The sequence below is a fragment of the Pinus tabuliformis genome, chromosome 3_1, assembly GCF_031772625.1.
Source record: "Pinus tabuliformis cultivar Carrire ecotype Pingquan chromosome 3_1, CPIR1, whole genome shotgun sequence".
In the NCBI taxonomy this organism is placed as follows: Eukaryota; Viridiplantae; Streptophyta; class Pinopsida; order Pinales; family Pinaceae; genus Pinus; species Pinus tabuliformis.
The window spans coordinates 394,353,369-394,361,244 of record NC_142301.1 but is presented as its reverse complement, the minus strand read 5'-3'; the positions used below and the strand labels follow the sequence as shown (position 1 = coordinate 394,361,244).

Here is a 7,876-nt window from a genome sequence, read left to right as displayed (position 1 = left end):
TTTAACCCCCTACCAATACGAACATAATACACCTTCCCAATTTAAAAAACCCCTAATTCCACTAGATATTGCAGGTATCCATTTTTTCATTAACATTTTTTATACCCCTTTATATCTTTTCATTAACTTTGAACTCAATTTTTTATACCTTCTAATATAAAAATTCTTTACCCCCTATATATCCCCCAATATATTATGCCATTTTTTCCTCAATATATATACCCCAATATGAACCCACGTGGTATGGTATTGCTCCCCAAGTGGAGCCTCCGTGAAGTTATCGCCCTCATTGGAATAGTTGTTTGGTCCAACATAATTGGAGAACGAACCCCGTAGGTCAAAATAGGGTAAAAAAAAAAGTTTAAGCTCCAGGAGCCCCAAACACGAAAATAACAAAATTTAAGAAACAAATTTCACGTTTAGAATTCGAGAGGCGAAACCCTAATTTGCTAGGAACTGCTTGGAAATGAAACATAAATGCATACAACTAAACACATTTCTTTGTTACAATTCCTCCATTATAGCTCTACTTTGATTTACTTTACAAATTGATCCATTACATTTTTAGTTTGATCCACAAGTTTGCATAGGAGTAGAACATTTTTTTTGATTTTCCACTTCTTATTATACTTGCCGTTGGCAGGATATAACATATTCAGTTTTTCATTGACTTGCTATTAGTTTTTCTTTGAATAAAAAAATTTAAAATCTATCCAAAGTTTAACATTATGAAATTAAATGTATTATTTTAAAATAAAATTTATTTCTATTTATCTCAAATATGATTGGTTGAAATGTCTACCCTCTTATTGTGTAATGATGGCAAGAATTGACTTTTGTGTACTTTATTATTAATTACTATGTACAATAAATATAAATAATTTGAAAAATAACATTATATATTAATTACTATGTACCATAAACACAAATGGTTTCTACTTAAATTCAAAAATTCCATTCTCTCATTGGTGTAAAGTTTTGAAAATAAACAATTTTTGTGGGTTTTATTTTTTAATTTAAAAAAAATAATTTGAAAAATATAAATTTGAAAAAAATATGTAAAAATAACATGTGTACAATTTGTACAACTCTCATTGTATCAATTTATACTCTAATGACATGACACGTATACTATAATATGAGCATTATATAAAAAAATTGCCATCATTCAATATTAAATAAATAATTATTAACACATATATATATATATATATATATATATATATATATATATATATATATATATATACTTTTATCTACCAAAAAATGTGTAATTATATTAAAAAAAATTAATAAAAAAAAGTTAAATAAATGTTCATATAACTCTTTTTAGAATTTTATTAGTGTTTGGAGTACATACAACACATCATGACATTAAAATATTTTATTGAAACTAAAAAAAAGAAACCCTAGCTATGTGACCTTGTTTATCTTGATAAGTGACAATTAACAAATAATATGATAAATCTTTAATTAAATTTTATAAAAACTTAATTTAAACATATAATTGCAAACAAGTTAATGGTGTGAATTCCCTCCACTAATATAATAACAACCATAAAAATATATTTGCATGTTTTAATTTAAACCATGTAATCAAAATCTGTAATCAGGAAAAATATTAAAATGCCCAAATCTAATAGAAAGACGCCTATCAACCTAATTAATTATATAAGTTGTTATACCTTTCATTTTCACTATCCCCTCATGGCCATTTAAAAATTTAATATTCGCTTGCCGTCTTTGACTAAGAAAATGGTGATGAACTTGGTGAGACCGGTTAAAGAGAAAATGTTCATGAATCTAATCAAAGCTTGTAAAAAGTGTATCTTTGTTTCCACTTCCAAAAGGATGTTCATTGACGGAAGGACAGCCTGCTGTAGCGATTTGAATGGATGGCCCAATCACCACCTTTGGGAACAAGAAAAAGTCAAATTTCAAGCACTTGTATTTTTCAGTAGTAAGATCCTATCTTATACCGCAAATCCATAATATACGAATATTTTTAGCATATTTCATGGAATTTAACACAACCAAACCGTAGGAGTTGAATGAAACTATATTTCATGGAATTTAGTACAACCAAATCATAAGAGACGGGGTTTGTAGATTCTATTGAATCACGAAAGTAAATAATAAAAATTCTAAGTACGTTGTACAGAAGGCTTACGGTCCATCAATCCCTAAAAATCAGTAGGTTAAGGATTAGAACGCATGCCTCTATCCACAGTTCCTAATAATTCAACTAATACGATCTTCGTACTCCATACCTGGAAGAGGCTATATAGAACCATGCTTATCAAGTTTGAGTTTGATTGATTAAAATTCAATGTTCGAAAATAAATTGAAAGTATTTTTTTTCCATATTTTAAAAAATTGTAATGAATATTTATAATAAAAAAACATTAATTTTTTTTAAAGTATGTTTCTATTTTTAATAGAAAAGTCTTAATTTTTTTTTTTTATGTTTTTATCATAAATGTTGGAATTAGAATTATGGATTAGAATAAAGTGTATAGTTTTATATTAAAATAGTAAATTATGAAAATTTATGTATTCATTCATATATCTAATTACACTATAAATTATATGATGTTTGATACAATATTGTTAATTATATGATGTTTGATACAATATTGTTAATTATATAGATGTCACATTATTTTTTAGGTTTATGTTTGGAATGGAATCATATATCTTAGATATATGTAAATATTCTTTCAAAAGATACATTTCTCAATTTTAGTTATGTTTATTTTGAAATAGGGTTTAGGCATGTCTATTTTAGGTACTTCAAAAATACACTTTTCGATTTTAGGCATGTTTATTTTGAAATAGGGGTTCCATAATTTTAATTTAATTATTATCAGTTACTAGATAGATGATAAGAATTTAACTTTCCTGGAAAAATAGTCATAAATCAAAGATAAAAGTAGTTATGTCGTTTGATTTTTAATTAACTCGATTAATTAGAAAATTGTAATGTAAACACGTTCCATATGAACATGAGTTAAGGTTTTTTGGCCATATGCTATTAGTAAACTATGATATTGACCCATTGTTTTCTAACAAAGTCTATTTACAAATTAATTTTTCTTATAATAAAATGGAAATCAATCGCTTTATTATATATGTTTTTCAACTAACAACATCTATTTTTTTATATTATACAAGATAATAAACATTATAATTTAATACTCATCTAATTCCCAAATCAAAAAATTCTATTTAAAAAAATAATAATAAAATTTTCCATCACTAAAATATTTCTGTTTAAATATGAAAAATATACCACACAGATCCTCATATTTTGATTTATAGACCTATTCTTTAAATAACCTAATCTATAGTTTCTTTTGTACATCATATGTCATAGATTGTTATAAATTCCATTGAGAACCTTACTAAAGAATAGGTAACTTTATGTCATCTCATGCATCTAGAAGGGTCTCTCGAAAGTTGAATATCACCGTATCAGAAATATGAAGACTCCTCAAAAGATCATGCTCATTGCATTCCACATAAGACAATTTATACAAGCAGACAACCGTAGATTCTACAAGGATTCACGAACTATCATTACTATTTCCCTAAATCTAGCCGACTCCTGTCGACTCCCCGCCAACTAACATTGATGACTCGTCGTCATATGAACAGTCACAGATGACTTCGTGATTAATATTCTAACCCCTCCCCTTAATCATGACCTAAATATTAACTTGCCTATTGGTCTCAGTCTCAGCTAGGATTACATGTTACATTAAAAAAAATTGATAAGAAAGGTTTCATTTTTGCCTTCTTGTTAAAGGAATCATACTTTCTCATTTGTTGGTGCAATTTCATCTTCAACTTTCTTTCCATAAGATAGTAGTGGAGCTTCTCCTTTTTTCTTGATCTTGATTGCGGGCTAACATTCTTTGTATTCAATATTGTTGCAGGTTCTTAAGACTTATACTTGTCCTTAATGCTTTCATTTTCTTCAGGTTGTATTCCTTCTTCTTGACTATCAATATCTGCACACTTAAAAGCAATGCTATATTTATATAAAAGATCATAAAAAGAACCATATTGATTCTTGTCATCCTCCTCTTTTAACAGAGTTTTCCTTCCTTCATCTTTCTCAGTTGCAATAGTTGGTTCCTTCATGTATTCAACCTATTTAATCAACTCTATCTTTGCAAACATGTTGTCCTGCATTTGATTTGTGTATGGAGATAGGCATCTCTTCCCACCAAATAACAACTCATCAATAAGATGATTTTCATGCATGAGAGTGAACCACTCTTCATGAGATACATAATTCTCATCAAAATTGACTTCATAACTCTCTCCATCATGCGGAGTTTCCTCACATGCTACTCTATTGTCAGCTACATACATACTTTCATCTTGATCCCAGTTATGATGCTTTCAACACAGTCACCATTTTTAACAGCACCTTCATAAAATTTAACTTTCTCACTCCAATTCCTTCTATGCTTCATCTCAAGAATATCCCAAAACATTTTTGCATTGCATATTTCACCATATTCATACAAAATACTAAACAAAATGTTTTCATCTAAAGCTGATATAATGAGAAGTAATGCTACTACACTTCTACACTTATCATCAAAATTCATAGAAGTTTCTTGGACAAATTTCCATAAATCCACTGAACCAAGTAGTCCCTCCATTTTAATTGCCCAAAATTTAAAATTTTTAGCTAAGAATGATGGAAGAACTGACATTAATCACTTCAATATTGCGCCAATTTCTTCAAATTCATCACTGATTTAGTCCAATTATGCATTTTGATCTTTATGTATAGATTCTTCTACCACAAACCTTTCATATTTGTGTGCAGATTCCCATAGTTGTTTCAGTTCTCTCCGAAACTATTTAATTTTCCTTTGTCGTCCCATGACTGTTTGCATGCTACCAATCAACTCAACTGGGCTGCACGACAACTCCTAGGCTTTCATGCCTCTGACTTCACATCACAATAATCAGTGGTCTATTCCTCACCCATATGTAGGATTGACTCCTCATCTTTATGCTTCACTTAGTCATCAATTCACGAAGATGCTAGCACAGGTCTGTAATACGGTCGTTGCATTCCACTTGTCTGACGGTCAAGAATGATAATAGAGTTGTTAGGATGTTTCTGCAACAAAACGATCGCAAAACAAATTTAGATTAGTCGAAACACTAAATGAAAACCCTGACAGCTTGACAAATGCACGCTCCAATGTGTATCCAAGCATCATGCTCACTCCAGGCTTCACGATTCGGCAAGAGATATTTCCACCTCTATAGCTCCATTAATGCTCTCTTAAGAGACTCTAAGGATAGTCTTGGGAGATAGGTTCTGACATCAGCTCCATTCTCGAGCTAACGGATTCCGATTGCATAGTGATGGAGATATGCATGATGCCATCATCCATCTCATTGTTTGTATTTATGCCCATTGAAATGAGCGGAATATGTATCATGGCATGTCGTGTATCATATGCTATCCATTCCCCACACCATCTGATATTAATTGCCACCAAATTTTGAATTGTATAATGGTGCTCTAGATTGGAATTTTGAATCTCAGAACCCGCGCTGCCATATTTTGTTAAATTTGAAAGAAGCTTTGGTTGGTTATAGTTTCTTTGCTCAGCATGAGCTTCTGGACGAGTTCGGTGCTGATCGCAATTGCGGTGGTTCTAGCTATCGTTGCCTTGGCTGGTGAGAAAACTCATTTTAGCGTTGCCATTGGGATATTGGGATTTTGGGTTGCCATTTTAGCATTGCCAGTATCTGATCCTCATCTTCCATGTCTTCTCTTCTGGTCATCCACCACCACAACCATGTGAATCTCATGTGCGCTCTGCAACCCAACACCACTGGCACCTAGGTCTTTAGTGACTCGCCCTCACTCTTGGGCAACCGATATCCTAGTAATTTCTAGTCCCCCACAGCCAAGAGTTATGGCGAGGTAATATCAGAGAAATCCATGGGCCATGAGGAGACGTGGGAGGTGAAGCAAGAGACGCTGCAACAGGACTTCGAAGCCTGGAGGTTTGGTGTAGAAACAAACACTCTATGCTCCTAACCATGGTGCCTGCTCAATACGTGGAATATGTGAAAAAATATATGGTCAGAAGTGGCGTGGAATATGTGAAAAAATATATGGTCAGAAGTGGAAGCCAATATTTGAAGTACTGGCACATGGTAGCCCACGAATCCATAGCCTACGCTAACACTCTGAAAATCTCACGCGATGGGAAGGACGCCTGGGTTTTTGATGTGGACGAGACACTCCTTTCAAATCTCGCTTATTTTGCAGCCCATCAATTTGGGTAAGATTGGCTTATTTCATAGCCCATCAATTGGGTAAGATGAATCTGATATATTTGATTTATGGATGGTTGGATATATTATTGGTAGGTTTGGCTTTTGTAGTTTATCAGTTAAAATGAATTAGGTATGTTTGGTTTACTAATGGTTGGATATATTATCAGTATATTTAGCTTTAGACTAATTAGACATACTCTGTTGGATATATTTTCTGGTTAAATTTAAGATAGTTAAATATACCCTTAATATTACAATTATAATCCCTCGATTTAATCTTAGCCTTAGCCAAATTATTCTAACAAATTACAAATTCAACATACTTTTTTATGATTTTTACTTCCTCTTCACCTTTGGTTTGCAAAGGAGAGGGGATCTATGATGCTTCTTTTACAACGTGGGCAACTCTGGTAGTGGCCCCTCCATCTGCTTGGATTAGGGTTTAAGATCTTCCTATTGACAAGCAGGTATGACTACGAGAGGAATGCAACTGAGAAGAATCTTGCCCGAGCTGGTTATCATTCATGGAAGGCGCTTTTATTGAGGTGATCACTACCACCATCCATGTCTTTTTTGGGAAGTTTTTAGTCTTATTTTTTTTGTGCCCAGTAATTTTGTTCAAAGTATTTTGATTATAGATTTAGGAATATTTTGAAATCTGAAATTTTTACTTTTAAATGAACTGAGTAATGTTGTTGAAATTATTTTTATTATAGATTTTGAGAATATTTTGGAATCAAACATATAATAACTAGATTAATTTGATTAACATACATTTTGAGTACTAGAATTTTTAAATATTTTTAAAATCTGTGACTTAAATAAAAAAGTATCAATAATGCATGGAAAAGCATTGTGTGAATGAGGTCAATGGACAATTTGTGGTGCAGGGACCCGGAAGATTATGGGAAGAGCGCTGTAGTTTGTAAGTGTGAGAAGAGATTGAAGATTGAGCAAGATGGGTTCAGAATCCGAGGGAACTCTAGTGATCAGTGGAGCGATTTGACTAGATGCTCTGTTGGGGAGAGGACATTCAAGCTACCCAATCCCATGTGTTACGTGGACTGATCTTGATGCTTTGTTTTGAGGCGTGGAGAGGAGAGTGTTCATGTATCTTGTCTTTTGGAATGTCCAACATATTTTACCCAGAATGTTATTATTCAAATAACATGGTCTTTGATATGTGGTACTCTGTGTTGAAAGCCAATAATATTTTCTTTTATAGGAGTTACTTTGTCCTCGACTAAAGAATTACTTTGTCCTCATATAAAATAAATTTTTTATTTATCTTCAAGGCATTGGATCCTCTGCAATTAAAGTGCCAACAACATGGATTTGTATTAAAAATTAAGTCGGTGATTAAATTATTCTTCCCTAACAAAAGGTTTTGAATATATATAGCCATTCTTTAAAGCATATATTTGTTCTTATATAAGAAAAGTTGGGGAATGTATAATAATTATTTAAAGGGACATCTATATTGTTGTACAGAAAAAAGTATTTTTAAATGCATAACAATTATTTAGTTTTGGCTATATATAGCCATTCTTTA

At 31.7% G+C, this 7,876-nt stretch overlaps 1 pseudogene; it reads left to right on the top strand.

Annotated features, from left to right (window-relative positions):
- Nucleotides 1–5,648: 5,648 nt before the first annotated feature.
- LOC149187383 (acid phosphatase 1-like) lies at nt 5,649–7,392 on the top strand (annotated as a pseudogene).
- Nucleotides 7,393–7,876: the final 484 nt, after the last annotated feature.